The sequence below is a fragment of the Alexandromys fortis genome, unplaced genomic scaffold, assembly GCF_014885135.2.
Source record: "Alexandromys fortis isolate MF-2015 unplaced genomic scaffold, M_Fortis_MF-2015_v1.1 scaffold_74, whole genome shotgun sequence".
NCBI classification, from domain to species: domain Eukaryota; kingdom Metazoa; phylum Chordata; class Mammalia; order Rodentia; family Cricetidae; genus Alexandromys; species Alexandromys fortis.
Genome location: NW_026068008.1, coordinates 8,828,604 through 8,848,027, shown reverse-complemented (window position 1 = coordinate 8,848,027; position 19,424 = coordinate 8,828,604). Strand labels below are relative to the sequence as shown.

Genomic DNA, 19,424 nt, shown 5'->3' with positions numbered 1-19,424 from the left:
TAGCTGATTAACTTCTTTCCTTAACTTCTCTGGCTTTCTGCTTCATTAACCTGTCTTATAGAGCTTCCTCTGAATGATTAAATATGATGCTGGCATGCGGGGTACTCAGCACTGCAGCAAATATCTAAGTGCTTGTCTACCCTAGTTCTGGAGACAGAACCCATAACTTTAAGGAGTTCACAATGCAGTAGGAATATGTATACTACCTTATATATGCTGGCGGATGTATACTATAAGAAAGGGAGCAAATAGTCATTAGCCCATGTTTCTGTTGTTGAATGATTACATGGTGGAAACTGACAAGGTATAGACTATTTACACAAAGTACCTCTATCTTGTTACAAATTAAAAACATTTAGAGTAAAAGAGAATACAAATAACCATAATAGCAGATAAAACATCACAAAACAGGTATTATTGAGATTACTATCACTTTTCACTACCTATTCTTTCAGTTGGTGTCTTTTCCCAAGGTATTTTATAGTCAAAAAGGCATTGTGACATTTAATATAATTCTCATATTCTTTTTTGTTTACTAAATTAAACATTCATCTAGTATATATTTACTCCACTCCTGGACAGTACTACAGAGACACCTGCACATCCATGTTTATTCCTTCTCAATTCACAATAGTTTGGAAATGGAAACAGCCTAAATGTCTATCAACTGATGAATGGATAATAAAAAAAGGTGATGTATATATGAAATGTAATTTTACTCATCTCAGCCATCAAGAAAAATGAAATTGTAAAAATTGAAGCAAAATGGATAAAACAGGAAAAGATATTTTCAGTGGGGTGGTTCAGATTCAGCAGAACAAATGTCATATGATCACTTTCTTCTGGGTCCTAGTTTCTACTATTTCATTCTGGTAAGCAAGCAGATTACCTGTGGATGCTAGGAAAGGGGCACTGAGTTTGGGGAATGCCTTAAAAGCAGAGAAGCAGGAAAACATCCACACACACACACACACACACACACACACACACACACACACACACTAGAGATGGCAACACTGGAGGCAGAAATGTTTACGCAGGTGCAGTATGGAGTGGTGGGGAGAGATGGGAAGACCAGTTAAGCAAAGCAAAGTATACATGAAAAATTACTGGAATTTAACCCAATTAAAAACTCCAAAAGAGAGACTGAAGTGAGTTAATGTGTGTGGCTCCTTAGTAGTGCTCCTAGAAGCAGTAGATTATTAAACAAAATCCCTACTGCCAGGCATGGTTATGTGTAGGAGTGATTGCTCAAAGAGGCATGAACAGTCCCCAAGCAACACAGGCCAGAGTACTTGCTTGCTCAAGCTTAAAGTCCCAGAAGGTTCTCACAGTGGCCTTACCCAGTTGTGAGCTGTCCAAGTGACTTTGGACCTTAAACAGAGAAGGTTAGCTAAAGCCATGCTGGGTGAATTTTGCTTGTTTTTAGTGAGGATAAGAGCTAGAATATGTTACAAGAAGAGAAAGAGGATGGTCACAGGAGAAGAAAGCGGACTGTTCTTGTGGGAAAAGTGATGAGGAAAGTTGAAGCTTTTTGCCTATGAATAAACTTTACTTCTTCTGAAACAAAGGAGAGAAAACACTGGTGAGTTTTAAAGTGGTGACATGGATAGTATTCAAAATAGGAGTCAACCCATGGACGTGAACCTAGAAAGACTGAGATCAACAAGCTATGTCACAGCGAGGCGATGCTCACACCAGGCTCACCTCTGTTCTTAGTGAAGGGTTGCAGTTGGCTCTGCAAATGGCCTTCATTTTCTCACTGAAGTAGAAGGTGAGGCTGTTTGATAAGAGGAAAGGGTAAGGGCATGGTTATTATTCCAGAGGTAAATATTTAAAGTTAATTGTGGATGTGAACAAGACAGCATATCAGTTGAAGAGAAATAGCATCTACAAAATCAGGGGCCTAGAATGAATAAATAAATTACTGGTCTTGAAGACACTGGGTTGTCAAAGAAAGTGATATTAAAATTGGTGAAAAATACAAAATCAGCAAAATAATTTTCTTGTGTTCATCCGTTTAGTGATTGTGTGTGTGTGTTGCTATTTTTCATTGATAACTGAGATGGGAAGACAAAGAAAAAGAAATATTGAGTTTTGCTAATAGAAAACAGTGAAAAATGGATCCTAAAATATGTTTGTAAGTTTATTTCACTATTAAAATTTTCAAATAATTGAGTATGAAAGCTAGATTACCAGAGATATAAGACCTAACTTTAAAAAAAATCTAAATTGTCCAAAATTATTTTGTTTGCCTATTATACACTCCCAACTACAATATAAGTAATAGAAGAAAGTTGGGAATGAGACAAAACTATGATTATACCCCCACTGTAAATTTCTGTTCTTGCTTTTAAATGTGCTTTTATTTGAAATGCCAGACCATATTGAAAATTTCTAATATCCTCTGACCTGGCTTTAAATCTTCATGTTTTTATACAAGAAAAAAATGTGTTTCCATGCTCACTTCAGGGATAGAAAACATTTATTAATGGATACTGAATTACTAGTTTTCTATGTCAAAATCTGTGTCTTAGTAATTATGACAATTAACATTTATGGAGTAACCTATAAGTACAAATTAGCATTATAGAAAGAATTCTAATTCATCAAGCCTTTCTAACACAACTATTTCACCTTTGCATAGAATTAAAGTGTCCAGTCAACCTTGCAAGAGCCGTGTACAGAGGAGAGGCACACTGCCAGAGGCTACAAACTGAAGGCCATGAAATACAATGAATAAAGTATATAAACAGGTACATAAATAAGGTCATTCCAAATAATTGTAGGTGTTTTGCCAAAAATACAATAGAAGTTACACAGGGAAAGTGATGAGTAAGGTGTTGGAACTGGGTTGGTTTTTGATTTGTGGGTTTTGGGTTTTGGTTTCTTGTTTTGTTTTGGAGACAGAGTTTCGCTTTGTAGCCCTATTCATGTAGACATCACTTTGCAAACCAGACTGGCCTTGCCAGTGCTAGTGTTAAAGATGTTTGCAACAGCAAAAGTCAGTGCTGTCTGGTAAGAGAATGGTTTAAAACAGTATGAGCTCTTCCTTATGCCATTCTTTCAGCTGAGATGGCCAGTGACAGGCATGTGAAATCCCAGAAAGGGGTACCAAGTGTGAAAACAACAGTATAGGAGACTACAGCAAAATAGGAAAATGGAGGAGGGCAAGGAGTCTGAAGAGGAAGGCTGAAGCCAGGATGTGCAGCGGAGGGAAGCATGTAATGAGATTTGTGTGCTAGATGGCTGACTACAGCTTCTGTGTAGAAAATTAACTGGAAATAGAGGCAGGGAGACATCTGGAAATGTTTTACTGCTATTAACAGAAAACACAAGGGTTTGGATAAAAGTTGAATGAAAAGTGTTAGGAAAAATTAGCACTCAGATGTGATTTCTAAATTTTTCATTAAGCCATGTATAGAAAATAATATCCTTTGATGCCCAGAGAGCTAAGTGAAATTACAAACATGATTTCAATCATCTTTCTGCTGAAATATGGTTTAGATAACTATTAGACAGCCAGAGAATAAAAGGACACTTGCATAAGAGGATAGCGAGAAAGGAATTTGGGGATTCTGCACTGGTTGCCTTCTGTGCCACTTGGTGGTAGAAAGCTTGCCTAGTATGCGTGAGGCCCTAGATTTTCCATATAATAGAACATTTTATTATTATTATTATTTTGTTTTTTGAGACAAGGTTTCTCTGTGTAACAGCACTGGCTGTACTTGGAACTAGCTCTTGTAGACCAAGCTGAGCTCAAACTCACAGAGATCCACCTGTCTCTGCCCCCCAAGTGCTGCGATTGAAGGCATGCGCCACCACCACCTGGTTATTTTTATTATTTTTAATTAAAATAGAACAGTTTTCACATACTATGTTATGAATACAGTTTTACCTTTCCCAATTCTCCCTGATCCTACCCACTTCCTCACCCACCAAAATCTCTTTTTATATTTCTCATTAGAATACAGATACCTAAAAACAGTAACAGAATCCAAATAAACAACCAGAATAAACAAACTAACAGAACAAAAAGAGCCAAAGAATAAGCACAAGAAACACATACAGAGGGGCTGGAGAGATGGCTCAGAGGTTAAGAGCATTGCCTGCTCTTCCAAAGGTCCTGAGTTCAATTCCCAGCAACCACATGGTGGCTCACAACCATCTGGAATGAGGTCTGGTGCCCTCTTCTGGCCTGCAGGCATACACACAGACAGAATATTGTATACATAATAAATAAATAAATACTTTTAAAAAAAGAAACACATACAGAGAAAGAGACACACAAGTTCACATGCATATAGTCACCATAAAAACATACCATCAGCAACCATAATATATGTGCAAAATACTTGTAAGGGGAGAAAAAAGAAAGGAATAAAAGAAGGGTAGGGAAGCAAAGGAAAGAAAAAAGTCCAGACAAAGCATTGTGAGAAAAAGGACTTCCAAAAATGTGATTTGATTCATTTTGTGTTGGCCATCTACTGCTGGGCATGAGACCTGTGCTTAAGAGTGGTTTGTATGCTCAGTAAGACTCTGAGGAAAAACAACTCTCTGAAAAACAACTGAGAGTGGTTTTCATTGGAGATTGCTTTTGGGTTAGGGACAGAGGCGTGAGTCTACTTTCCCTCTCACAGTGGATCCCATCTGATTTTGACCGAGGCAGGCCCTGTGCAGGTTGCCATGGTCTCTGTGAATTTATATTGTGCCAGTACTGTTGTGTCTGGAAGGCTTTATTTCTTTGGCATTTTCAATCCCCACTATCTCTTACAATATTTCTGCTTCCTTTTCTGTATAGAACTCCCTGAGCTCTGGGGGAGAGATTTGACAGAGACATCCTATTTAGAACTGATTGTTGCAAGGTCTCTTACTCTCTGTACATTGTACAGCAATGGGTTTGCTTTTGTTCTCATCTGCTGCAGGAGTCAGCTTTTCTGAAGATCACTGAGCCAGGGCCTGAGCTTTGAATATAGCAGAATGTCCTTATGAGTCATATTATGGCTAAGATTCCTTTAGCAGAAGAGTAGTCTTTGATTTTCCCCCATATCTCTGGCCTGTCTAGTTTCAGGTTCCGGGCTATTCCAGCAGTGTCTGGTATGGATTCCGTTTCATGGAGTGGGAGACAGATTTTTCTTTGGGCTGCCAGCTCACAAAACAGGACATAGAAAGATATTAATTACGAAAGTTTGGTTTTAGCTTAGGTTTGTTTTAGCTAGCTCTTATAACTTAACCCATATTGTTAAATCTACATTCTTCTATGCTCTCTTTACTTCATTTCCATTTTGCCCATTCTGGTTGTTCCAGTCTGGCTGGTGACTTTGCCTTTCCTCTTCCCAGAGTTCTCTCTGTCCAGATGTCCCTGCCATACCCTGCTACTTAGCCTAGCTATTGGTCATTTAGCTTTTTATTAAGCTAATTACAGTGACATATTTTTACATAGTATAATCAAATATCTTGAAATAATGGAACAAGCCTTAAATCCAATCAGATATTGGTTGGTTTTTCCTACAAGCTATTGCCAGTATAGCACTGGCAATATCTTGCCAACAGGTCACCTTTGTGGATGGAATGGTTTGTAGATGTCTTGGTGTTTGTCTTTCTCTCTTTGATAGTGTGCAGAGTACCTTGAGTGGATAAAAATATATGTTATATTCAAATGGAATATTACTCACCTATTTAAAAAATTGAAATTTTCTGGGGAATGAATAAAGTTAGGAAAAATTATCCTAAGTCAGACTCAAAATTACAGATAAGGTATGTGTTCTTTTATTTGTGGATGTTAGCTTTTAAGTCTTCAATAAGCAGGTTCTACAAATCTTATAACCACAGATGCTACTTACATAAAGAGCAAGGGACTGAGGGAGGTGCAGATCTCCAAAATAGAATAGATAGTTATAAATGGATGGAGGGAAGGGCTGGAACAAGAGGATCACATAAGGAGGGGAAGAAAAAATGAAGGTAAAAGAAGGAATTTGAGAAAAGACATTTAAAACTAAAGTCCACTGAAGGGGTTATATGGAAACTCAGTACTGTAGATGCTTCTTATAATATACACATATGAAAAAAATCTAAATGGAATCACCAAATAATGGGGGGACAAAGCCCAAACAATACAGCTCTCATTACCAAACAAAAACTCCAATTCCAGGTATGGGTTACACACATTTAATGAAGTTGTTGGCCAAAGGAGCCCTGTGGACATCCCCGAACACCCCAGGTATTTCCAAGGCCATTGGTTGCTCTCCACAAACTGATGCTGAAGACAATCAATACTCATTGAACATTAAGAAGTCATGCTGGTGCCTACCTAGAACCTTCACCTCTACTGACTAGTGTTTATGCTATTAGAAGAAACTTTTAAAAGGATGTTAAAAGATAGATTTAAAAGTCTTGATAACTCAAGTGTGACTCAAGAAGAAACAAAGTTCTATGGAGAACTCAATCAATAAGAGTCCCAGGAGAGGGGCTGGAGAGATGGCTCAGTGGTTAAGAGCATTGCTTGCTCTTCCAAAGGTCCTGAGTTCAATTCCCGGCAACCACATGGTGGCTCACAACCATCTGTAATGAGGTCTGGTGCCCTCTTCTGGCCTGCAGACATACACACAGACAGAAAATTGTATACATAATAAATAAATAAATAAAAAAGAGTCCCAGGAGAGAAAGAAGTGTGTTGCTTAGGTTTAACTGTCAACTTTACACAACCTAGAATCACCTTGGAAGAGTCTTATTGGAGGAACCATCTAGATCTGAATAGTTTTTGAATATATTTATGGTGGATTGTCTTGTTATTGATGCAGAAAGACCCAGTTGAAGTCTGAGAATAAGAATATAAAAATGTAGATTCCAAAAATATGATTGTAGAAATAAAAAATACATAAAAGTTGTAAGCCTAGGAGAATGAGAACAGACTGTCAGCAGCTTTCTCAGTAGCTTGAGGATTGACTATTAACAGTGGGTTATTTCACTTTACAATCCATAGCTCTATTTACAAGGCCAGAGCTTCTCTCTGCAAACAGAGAGTAGTGTCTTGGTCATCCTTGATAAACAACAGGTATTTGCTGAATTAACCTTTAGGACACAGAGATGTGTGGCCTCTGGGTTAGACACTGTCTCTGCTATGGGAAACTTGTTGAAATATAAGTGGCAGGGCTGCGTCCCCAACACACCGGCCGCTTGGCTAGCTTATGCCCGAAATAATAACACACAAACTGTATTCATTTAAGAACTGCTTGGCCCATGAACTCTAGCCCTTACAGGCTAATTCTCGCACCTGGACTAGCCCATTTCTAATGATGTGTGTAAGCACCCCAAGGTGTGCTTACCGGGAAGAGTCTAGCCTCCGTCCATCCTGGTGTCTCTGCTCCAGAGAGCAGAGCTGTTGGGTCTCTCCGGGAGCAGAGCAGAGTCTGACCTCACTTCCTCTTCCACCCAGAATTCTATTCTGTTTACTCCTCCCACCAATGCTTTAACCTATGAGGCCAAGCAGTGTGTTTATTACTTAACCAATGAAATCAACAGATTGATATATGACACTCCCACATCACTTGGCACCATCAAAGGGGAGGCATGGGGCTCCAGTATACACTGCCTGGAGGTACCAGGAGAGACAGAGGATTGAGTACAAACACTGGTTTGACTAATGAACTCTGGTAACGGAGGTTGTAAAGTAAGGTAACCTGTACGTGAGTTTTATCTTGAGATAGTACCAAAAGCATTTTACTATCTTCTAAGTTCCCAACCTAGGAACCAATTATTCTGATTTATTAACATTCTGATATTACTAGCAGTCCCTTTTCTGACTAATTGCTAAAAACATGTTTTCTTGTAATTAGTGGCTTTTGCTGTAATCTCCTCTGGAACATATTTCATGATAACTGCCTAGTTACTTATTGACGGTAGAACACATCTCCTCCCCCAACTTAGGGTCTCTGTTGATTAATCCTTGGGTTCAGGCAAGATTGTAAAAATTCCTTTGTTCAGTCCTAATGCTTGGTGCCCATACTATGATTTCTAGATTCAGAAACCGGCCTTTTGCGACAGCGACAGCCTTAAAAAACACCATCTCTGGTTGTGGTCTCAGCTAGCTGATAAGCTTCTGTGCCCCATGGTGGTTTTTTTTTTTTTAATTTATTTTATTTTTAAGTTTGCTTCTGGTTTTCCTGGAATATGGTTTCTGAAATAAAGTTTGCTTTATTAGACTTTTGTGGTTTGTCTCCATCTTTGTGTGACCACCCCCCAACCAACACCAGTCTATTGTGGATGGTTCCGGTACCTAGGTCATGAGTAGGATAGGGGAGGGGAAAACTGGCTGAGAGCAATCAAGGAAGAGTGAATTTATTTTGTATTTCTTCCTAACTATGAATGTAAAACTCAAGCTGATTGTGTTCTTGCCTTGATTTCTCCAAAATGACGGACTACAACTTGGAAGTATAATGAATAAATCCGGCTGCTGCTTATATTGGTTTTTGTCAGGGTATTTAAACACAGGAAAACAAAAGCCTAGAACTGAAGAGTCCGAGAATAAGAAAATAAAAATATACATTCCAGAAATAAGAATGGAGAAATAAAGAAATATAAAGTTATAAGTCTAGAGGAATGAGAACAGACTGTCAGCAGATTTCTCAGTAGATCAAGGGTCAATCATTCACAGTGGGCTATTTTCTCAGACGCTTAAGAAGCCTCCATCAGCCTAGGTCATTTCATTTTACAACTGGCTGTTCTATTTCCAAGGCCGGAGCTTCTCTCTGCAAACTGAGAGTAGTGTCCTGGCCACCCTTGATGAACGACAGATGTGAACTGAGTTAACCTCAGGGAAACAGAGTTATGTGACCTCTGGGTTAGGCACTGTCTCTGTTATAGGAAACTGGCACCACCAAAGGGGTGGCATGGGGCTCCAGTATACACTGCCTGGAGGTACCAGGAAACACACTGGACAAGGTAGAAACACGGGTTTGACTAATGAGCTCTGATAATGGAGGTTGTAAAGTATTCCAGTCTGTATCTGAGTTTTACCTTGAGAAAATGTGAAATGCTTTCTGCTGTCTTCTAAGTTCCCAGCCTAAGAACCAATTATTCTGATTTATCAACCTTCTAGTATTACTAGCAGTCCCTTTTCTGACTAATTGCTTAAGACAACTGTTTTCTTCCAATTAGTGACTTTCGCTGTAATCTACTCTGAAACATATTTCATGATAGCTGCCTAGTTACTCATTGGCGTTAAAACTCACTCCCCTCCTTAGGGTCTATGTTAACTGGTCAGGGCAAGATCATAAAAATTCCTTTGTTCAGACCCAATGCTTGGTGCCCCTACTATAAAAAGTGGGTTTAAAAACCGGCCTTTTGCCACATCCTAACAAATACCATCTCTGGCTGTGGTCTCAGCTAGCTGATAAGCTTCTGTGCCCCGCGGTGGTTTTTTATTTTTTATTTTTAAGTTTGCTTCTGGTTTTCCTGGGATCTGGTTTCTGGAATAAAGTTTGCTAGAAAGAAGTGACCAGACATGAGGAACCCACGAGAGAAAATTTTGCCACAGCTGAATACGTGAGTATTGAGTGCTCAGAAATAGAAAATAAATTTTAAAGCAGTGTAGAGAAGCGGGACAAAATTTAAATTGGGAGTAAAGATTTGTAAATAAGTTATATATATATATGGGATAAGAAAAAAATATTCAGTTATATATGTTGGTAGCTTAAGTTAGAGTGGAGCAGGAACAAAGGCAGAGATATTTAGAATCTGTAAGTGTAATAGATGCACAAATGGAACTTTTATTGCTTGCTAAACGGATAGGCGCAGTAGCCACCTGAATGGAACCCACTTGCAGGTAAAAAGCAAACAAAAGACAGAGTAAGTTTAGACAACAAATTTAACCTCACACAGTCAGCCCAAAGTCAGCCAGTAGGACAAATGAGAGTATTCAGAAATTTTCTTAATTTTATAATTACAAATTAAATTTAAAAAGAGAGTTAAAAATCTGCCCTCCAGAGCCTGGGATAGCAGGCTGGCAGATGGAGAGAGCCTGTGTCCTACCCCCTGCCGTGTGGCACAGCTTCAACTGGAAGCTGAAAGGCAGATTTGAAATAAGGTAGCCTCTTAGAGCTGCAACTTCTGGACAATTAAAAATAAACAAGCAGGTTAAATATCCTTCTTTTTCTTTCACAATTCTGCTTCTTTGTCAAAAATCTGCTGTTTGTAGGCATGTGATTTGTATCCAAGTACTCTGATACTTAACCTGATTTAAGTACTCTGGCTCTGTAGTGAAGTTTAAAGTCAGAGATTGTGATGCATTCAGAAGTTCCTTGATTGTATAGGATCTTAAGATTGTTTAGGCTATCCTGAGTTTTTATTTTTTCTTATAAAGTTGAAGATTGTTCTTTCGAATTCTCTAAAGAATTTTGCTATGATTTTAATGGGCATTTGCATTGAATCTGTAGATTGCTTTCAGTGAGATTATCATTTTTGCTATTTTGGTTCTACTTTTCTAAGGGAATAAGAGATATTTCCATTTTCTGATGTCTTAAATTTCTTTCTTAAAAGTTTTAAGTTCTTATCATACAGGTTTTTTCATTTGCGTGGTTAAAGTTACTCCAAAATATTTTATAGTGCTTATGTGTATTGTATAAGATGATGTCTCTCATTTATCCTGTGTATAGAAGAGGTGTATTTAGAGTTGTTTTCAGATTCTGGCTATGATAAAGTAATTCTGCTGTGTACATAGTTGAGCACATGTCCTTATGGTATGGTTGAGCATTTTTTTTTGTATTTAGGCCCAAAAGGGGTATTGCTGAGTTTTGAGATAGTTTGTTGCCTAATTTTCTAAAGAATTTGTCATACTAGGATCCAAAGAGGCTGTGCCAGTTTGCACTTGTACCAGCAATGGAGTTTTTTTTTCTTTACCCCACATTCTCTTTAGTATAAGTTGTTAGCAATATTTTTTTATCTTGGTCATTCTTACAGGGATAAGATGGAATATCAGACTTGTTTGGATTTGCATTTTTCTAATGGGTAAATAATGTTATGTTTGAGCATTTTTAAGATAATAAGTTTTGGACAGTTGTATTTGCTCAATTTAAAGGCCAGAGTAATAATAATCTTTTCCCAGATGATCATTGCTACAATTCACACAACTATATTTTGCTAATGTTATAGCTAAATATCGCTTAAAAGATGTTATGCTAAATTTTCCAAATGGCTCTTCCAGTGGAAGAACTGCATACATGGTTAGTAATAAAAATGAATTGTGAAGCATACCACGGCTCCTTGAAAACAACTTAAGGGTTAAAAGCTGCAGACAGATCTGCTGCAGACAGATCTGACATAATGACACCAAGCTGACCTTTGCTAAGGCAAGTTAAAGAAGCCCTTGCAATGAATCATAAAAAGACCCGGCCTATGTGTGGGGTCGAAGATGTGTTTATGTTCTTTTTTCACAGAAAGAAAATAAAAGCTAAATGAGATGACTGCATGTACAGCAAAGGAGTGACAGACATGATGACATCATAGCTGCAAACACCCCATAGAGGAGTTCCAGTAACGAGTTGGAGAGGAATCCTTGATCCAGTCTTCCCTGCCCCAACGGAGAGGAGTGTCTAAATCACAAGACCTGCTACTAGATACTCTACACGGCAGGGTGCCATTCTGCCAGAGATTCCAGACAAACAGACCCTGCTGAGATAATTGCCAAGATGTGTTTCCTGCTTCTGGTAGCTGAATCCAGCTCACCTCACCCAGGAATGTCACCTGCCCCGAGGAACAGATGCTGAGCTGCTTCCAGACTTGGAACACAGACCCAGAGGCCCTGCTGAGATGACCTGACTGCAGTGACTACAATTTTCCACAGTTTACTTTGGAGCTGAAATTCAGACTGAACTAACCCCTCTTCACTTAAAAAGGGTGCAGACTTAGGTATTTAACTGCTGTTCAGAGACTAAAACTGGTATTTGATAACAGCAATGTCATTGTACTTTTACTGAAATTGACCTAATGATATTTGGAACTGCTTATAGATGTTGAAAAAAGTTTGACACACCCTGTAAATGTTTGGGTTTAACGTTAAGAATTTTAAATTTTGATCCTTTGGGGTGCCTTAAAAGAGGAATGTTGCTTCTATACTGATCACACTGAAATATATGACTAAGGTCAAGAAAGGATTAGAGCATAGAAGAAACCAGAAAGACCAAAAGGAGGGATGGTTTAAAAACTGTTTTTTCCACCTCCCGCTGGGTCACCACCCTCTTACCCTCCTTTTTGGGACCTCTTTTAGGATTTTTATTATTGATAGCTTTTGGAGCATGAGCCTTCAATAGGCTCACTAGGTTTATTCTCCAACAGGTGGACTCCTTGACCTCCAAGCCCATTCAAGTCCATTATCACTGGCTTGATGTGGCTGATCAAGGGCTAGAAGAGCCCCTTGAAAGCGAGTCTCCTATAGGAGCCACATAAAACCCAGAGATATGTGTGCCTGTCCACGATAGGCATGGGCACCAGCAAAAGGAGTTCGAGACAAAGCACTGCAGGGAGAGGATCATGCATTCTGTCTCTGAGTCTCCTCAGGAACATGCCTGATTGCATAGAGGTTGATGTCCAGAGGTACTGATATAAAAACCTAGCCCCTCTCCTCCCCAAAAAGACATCTGTAACTTTGAAGAAAAATTGGAAAGAAATTTCTCCCACCAAGTAAACATGGGAGGATTGGGCCTCTGCCCCCCTCCCACTGATTAATGCCTGCTTATCTACTAGATGACCTTTAACTCACCTCATACTAATACTTATAAAAAGGGAGGACCTGCTGAGAGCAAAGACCTGTATTTTGGTTATAGCCGTCACAAGTTAACTAAGCTATTCAGAAGCCTTCTTATCTCCCTGTGAGTTAGCAGTGCCTACAGGTCTGCAGACCAGTGGATCCCAGGCACCGGAAGTGATTAGCATTTCCCCCTATAAACATTTACAGACCCTCAGCATCTCCTTATCTCTTCCTGTCAGCTATGGGATGCCTCCAGACCTGACATTCCAGCATCCTACTCTACCTTCTGCCTGCTTGCTATATAATGCTCCTGAGAAAAAATAAAGTTGGTGACTTGATCAGAATACAGACTAGCTGTCTATTTCTTGTGTCTCTTGTCCCTTTCATTCTTCCCATCCAGACAGATTAGGATTTATTCATGTCCCGCTGGCAGGGACATTGGTGGTGTTCCCATCTTTGCATGAGACCTCTTGTCCCAACAGAACAAGGGGCTAGTCATGGAGGCTAATATGAAATAGATAGCAATTTACTGTCCCAAAAGGACATGGTAACCAGCAGTAAAAAAGAAAGACTGACCAATGCAGTATTAGATGTCTGCCATGACAAGAAAGAGGATAGAGGAACAAGAGCTATCTCCTTTATGTATTTATGGTCTTTTCCATTTAATTGATTGAGTGCTGCAGAATGCTCACTTAAGTGAGCTGCTGAGGGAAGGGAATGAGGAAGTGAAGACAAGTATGGACAGCACCACCGCAATCTGCCTGGAAGACACAGATGCAAGCTCACCTGGCTTCCTGATGACGAAACTCACCCAGGTGTGAAAGAGCTCAAGGCAATGGGGCAGACCTTCACCCTCAAGTGTTCTGACAAGCCTTTGGTTTTTTGGTTGATATCTAGAGTATTTCCTAAATGCTGACTTGGCATCATACTATTAATTTCATAAAGCAACAATACTGTCATTCTCACAGTTTTCTGATATTGAGAAAGTATCATAATCAGTTGTTGGAGAAGAGGCTTGGCAGCTGAGATAGGTTCAGATGCGACTGAAGAAGTATGGTACAGGCTTGTGATGAGACTCACACTTACCATAAGGAAAACAACTGCACATTGTATAGTTGGGGTCATTTCCAGAAAAAATTATTTTCTATTCCTAACTATATACCTTATTGTAAAAGAAGCCGAGTGATACCATCAAACTTCATCTGAAAGCTCGTGTCTGATGCACACATCCCAGAAATGGTTTCTTCTTGGCTTCTGCTTTAGGTCAGTGTATATACCATGCATGGAATGAATGTAACACCAAGTAGGACTATCTTGGAATAATAAATTGCTTTGCCATTTAGGTTTGGGACAGTTGTTTTTAAATGCAACACTGAAAGTAGACTTTAAGAACAAATGAGAATTTTTAATATCAAGAACAGGAAGAACATAGAAGGAGGAAGGAGAGAACATAAAAATTATTACTCATATATATGCCAACACAGAGAAAAGCACTTTAAAATCCATGATCTTTTCAGTTCACACAAAAGGTCTTTCAAAGCAGTTTTCTACATTTTCCAACATGGCAAAAGTAAGACTTAGACTAGTCAGTTCCCTAAAATAATATATGATGTGCAGACCAATGCATACATGGGCTAATCAAATTTTAACTATAACAATAAAGAATAATATAATGGCCAAAATAGCAAAATCTTGTCATTTGGCTATGACATGCTACTTTACTTCCTAGTGGGCTTTTTGTTTGTTTCTTTGTTTTGAGAAGAAAGCAATTTTGTGAAAATTTATATGACTTCTGCTAAACTGTGTGCACTGTCCTTTAGCTGTGACTGTTCATCACATGGGATTCCATGACACATATTGGAAGAAAGCGTTTACTCCTGATTCAGTCTGAAGCTCATTCAAATGTCAGGAACACAGGGACAGGAAGGAAATCTGCACTATGCAGGGAGCTACACGAGTAAGTGACTTTTGTTTACATAAAAATAATCTTAACAGATTTTTTCCTGATTGTGTACAGAGAAGACTGTCCATCTCAGTTCAGAACTCAGTTCTCATGAGGGCACCGTGTTTTCAGAGTCCATGGAAGGCCTGACATAGTTATAAAACGCTATCTGCTCATATGTGTAGGCACGCTTCATGGAACGGTAACAACCTAGGCCACCTTAATTCACAAAGAAGAATACAAAGAGTATTCTAAGGACTAGCTTCTCCTGTGTGCTACTGGCCTTTGTCTTATAGGCATTGCATGATGATTTATTCTCTCTCTACTAGACAATCCTCTAGTCTAGACAATCCTCTAGTCTACACAATCCTCTGGTCTCCAGCCCAGCACACACAGGAGGTCTTTTCTGCACGCTCACTTCTTCATGGAACATTCTTGGTCAACTTTTTACACATATTTTTCAGTACTAGTTTGACACTTTTATTTTTGTTCTGGTAGAACAAAGGAAAGCTATATAAATTATTTATTCAATATATCAGAATTTTTAAAAAGTTCAAAAGTGAAGGTTTCCTATACTGAGTTGGTACAAATCCAAATTTCTGTTGACTTTAAACAAAATGTATTTGTCAACTATCAAGACTCAATGTCATATGATCATGATATAGAAATAGTTTGCCCTCATTAGAAAAGAACCTATCTCATGGCTATGTAGTCCTTAACTGAGAAGCTGATAAGGCATAAGATGCAGGCAAGAGACACCTACCTTGCTTTACAAAACATAAAAATGTGTAGCAAAATACATTTAAAGGTGTCAGGGATATGAGTATATCTTGACAATTTTGTTGTTTCTTGCATGATACTTACACAAATATCCTGTTGAAAAATTTTGCCTGCGGCAAAAGACTTGAGTTTATACAATATAAATGCACAGAGCTCCACCATGTACATTTCCTTTTTACACTTAATATTGAATTTCTATTGACATGACTAAAATTGATCTTACATAACCCACAAAAACCTGTTCTCAAAATGTAACAGATCAGTTACTTAGGAGTTAGTAGGGAATATAGTTTATAACTTCGCTTTCATGTAAACAGCTTTTGTAAGAAAGGTTATTTTGGACAGTATTAGATGTTGACTTGCATTCTAAGAATAAAAAATAAAGTACTGGAGCTGGAATCCTCTCTGCTTGCTTCCCCAAGAGTTCCCTTATTTGGAAATCGTGTCAATTTGTTTAGATTTCCTTTGGAAGGTATGCTGGAAATCTGATCTGAGTGAATACTTATTCAGATGAGGTTTCGATTGGGAGGTCATGATACAGGCCTTCCTTGACCATCTCCAGAGGGTTGACCAAGCCCTTCACACCTCCAGTCTACCCTTCTGTGAGACAAAGCCTTATTAGTTCACTCAGGCTGTAGTTGGTTGCTACAGAAATCCTAGCCAACCAGTCGAGTCGGCCAAGCACTGCTGGGGAGTGGATTTAGGAACTGCCCTCTGCCCCGTGAATCCAAAAGATTGTAAGCTGGTATACTATAGAACAGAGCTGGACATTCTCATCTGTGTATGTTAAAATAAATTAGGTTTTGTAACAATTGAAATATTCCTACCTGTGGAAAAAGGCATGGGAACTCGGATGCCTTTCCAAAACAACAGCAATAAAAAGTGATTAAAACCAGAATGTACCATGACAGGGCAAGTGCTGTGAGGAGAGAGAGTGCAGGTCTAAGTTACACACTGCATGGAGATCCTATGGACCCAGTGCTGTGGAGAACCCTAGCAACCAATGATACTGTGTATACATGTGTATGTGTGTACATGCGTGTGTGTGTGTGTGTGTGTGTGTGTGTGCATGTGTGAGTGTGTGTTGAAAGAACTGACCTGCAGCATTTTCTAGCACATACAGTTCCAAGGACACACACAGCAATGATAGTACAGAAAGAGATAGGATGAGACTGTTTGTCAAGAGCCACCCTCTTGAGCTGAGTAAAGGATGTAGGTAAGACGGCCGTGTAGCTATCAGGTTCTGCTGGAAGCTACAAAATTGACAGAGACATCCATGGTCCTCAATCCTCTTCCCTGACTAGTAGCACAGGCAGTGGACCCAGAACCAGGAACCTGAATCAATCCATCACGTACAGATTACTTATACTGACTTTCTTGATTCCGTACTATGTTAGCAAGTAGTAACATCAAACTATGATCAAGGAATATTTTAAAAATAAATGTATGCACATCTCAGATCTGAAAATGTATTTGAAAAAAATCTTTCACAGACAAAACATCCTGAAATTCCATGAGGTAAAATGATAGCTTCAAAATTATAAACACTATTATAAATTTTTTCTGACTTGTCTGCACACTTGGATATAACAGTCTTACTAGGATACATTTTAAGTGCATTTTACATTTTAATATTTATGTAAATATTAAAAGATAAAGAAATGACTTAGCAGTTAAAAACTCTTGCAGAGTATCCAGGTTTGGTTCCCAGAACAGGTTACAAGCATTTAAAACTCCAGTTCCAGAAGATCAGTGCCCACATTTTCATGCATGTGATCCATATAAACTCATACAAGCACACACATGTACATAAAAATAAATATATATATATTAAATGTAAGATAATTACTGTAAAGGCAATAGCATTTTTAAAATAACACACACTGTAAACTTAAGGCTTTATTGACCATTTTGTGATTACTCAGCAAAATCACCTAAAAAGTAAGCAAATTAAAACAAATCTAAGTGAAAACAATTGAGAGTACCCCATAAACATGCTTCTTGGACCCTGGTGACTAACAGCTCTAACTCCATGCTGAAGAAGCTAGACACTTAGTCTTCACAACCTCCTGTCAGGGACTGACAGACAGTTAACGAATCATGTAACTGCTGGAGAGTGGACAGTTTCAGAGATGTCACTGTGGATTTTCCCTGAGCTATTCCCAAGAACATCAGGGGTTTCACAGGCTCACCACATGTCAAAGTTTATTGGAAGGTAAAATCAACCATGTATTTTCTTATTTGGTCATTCATTTTTAAAAGCTTAGGAAAAAAAAAACTACTTTTTTCTTCCAAGTTAATACATGCATTGAACATTTTCTTTGAACCAGGCATATTAAGAGTTTTACTCAGACTGTCCTTTACATCCTTAAAGCAACCCTTGTGAGTGTGCTTTTAATATATTCACATAGGTGATGGGAAATCTATTGCCCTAAGCAGTCTTTCCTAGTCACATAGGAAGTAATCACAGAGTGCAGGATCTCAGCATTGCAGACTGGCCAAATCGATCCCATACAAGCTGCTACTAGGCTGCACACAAGGCAACGAGACGGAAGCTCACGCAATCCTCACATACAGCTGTGACTGTAGCTGTAGCTTTGTTTAATTGGACAATAGATCTTATTTTGTGACTAGTGTATTTCTAAGAAGAATTGTTTACTGAGCACTTACTATAAATCAAGTCACACAGGTGCTCTTTGTATATAATCTCTCTTACTTTTCCTGTCAAACCTGTGGAAGCAGATCTCTCCTCTTACACACAAAAGAACAGGCGTGAATCATTAAGCAACTTATTCAAGGCCACACAGAACTCAGGCCTCTGGGTTGGCATTTAAGGAAGTTCTTCCTTTCTTTTTTGATTTCCTAGACAGGGTTTCTCTGTGTGACCCTGGCTGTCCTGGAACTCAACTCTGTAGACCAGGCTGAGATAAATCCGCCTCTGCCTCTGGACTATTTGGATTAATGACATGCACCACCACCACCCAGCTACTTCTTTCTTTTATTAAAAGTTCTTATCTTAGTTTGTTTCTGATAACTTACATACTAATAGCGAACAATGATTCATATGGAATATCTTTCTACTCAAACTCAATATGTACATTTTTATGTCATATTAGACCAAGATAGGCTAAGAAAGGGCTCTCAATTAATTATGCCTGATTTCAAACTAAAATGAATAAAATGCCTATCTGAAACAGACTAAAATAGAAATTAGAACAAATATGAGGACAGGGAGAATCCCTGGCTGGTGGGTTTGCATCCTTGTTGCCTTCTTCTGAGGTATGAGTTTTGTAGGGAAGGACTCACGGACAGCTTACTTGACCAGCAAAAAATAAGCTTAAAGGGTGTTTTACAGAGTAGTAAAATGGGGAAATTATTTAGTTTCATTTTTTCATTGAATTCAGGCTTTCTAGATTTTGAAACATGGAGAAAAAAAATACATTTGCTTTTTTTCTACTTAGTGCCCATTCATTCCTATACGTGCAAATATTTAGGAGAATGCTCAGGACAGTCACTCAGAAGCATGACAGTCGTGGTGCTCTGATATCCAGGAGAGGCCGAGGAAAAGTCATATAGAGACTCAACCCCGGCTGCTTGCAAGAAACACCTGATCTGGGTTGTACTAATACTGAAAGTTTTTATTTTTAGTGACATTTAAAACCAATGGCTTAGAAAGGTAATGGGTATGGGTATGCAGATTTGATGAAATTAGAGGGCCTGGGCCTGTCAGCCTACAGGAGGTACTGCAGAGAGTCTGGACACCGATTCTTGTGGCATTCAAGCTTCATCAGTAAAGGTAACTAATTTTTTATTTTGTGATATTTAGTATATGACAAATTATAGATTTATGGGTAAAGAATTTAAAATTATTAATAGCAAGAAAATGAGTAATTGCAACTCTCCAGTCACCATCCTAGGGAATGGTCTTGGATTAAAGGCATAAGGTCTTTCGTAGCTTGC

General features: G+C 38.7%; 1 long non-coding RNA gene across 1 annotated transcript; it reads left to right on the top strand.

Moving 5' to 3' along the window:
• The first annotated feature begins 1,405 nt into the window (after window positions 1–1,405).
• On the top strand, window positions 1,406–13,107 carry LOC126513417 (uncharacterized). Its single transcript, XR_007595326.1, has 3 exons — window positions 1,406–1,585; window positions 2,648–2,756; window positions 11,433–13,107. It is a non-coding gene; the product is annotated as an uncharacterized lncRNA (long non-coding RNA).
• Window positions 13,108–19,424: the final 6,317 nt, after the last annotated feature.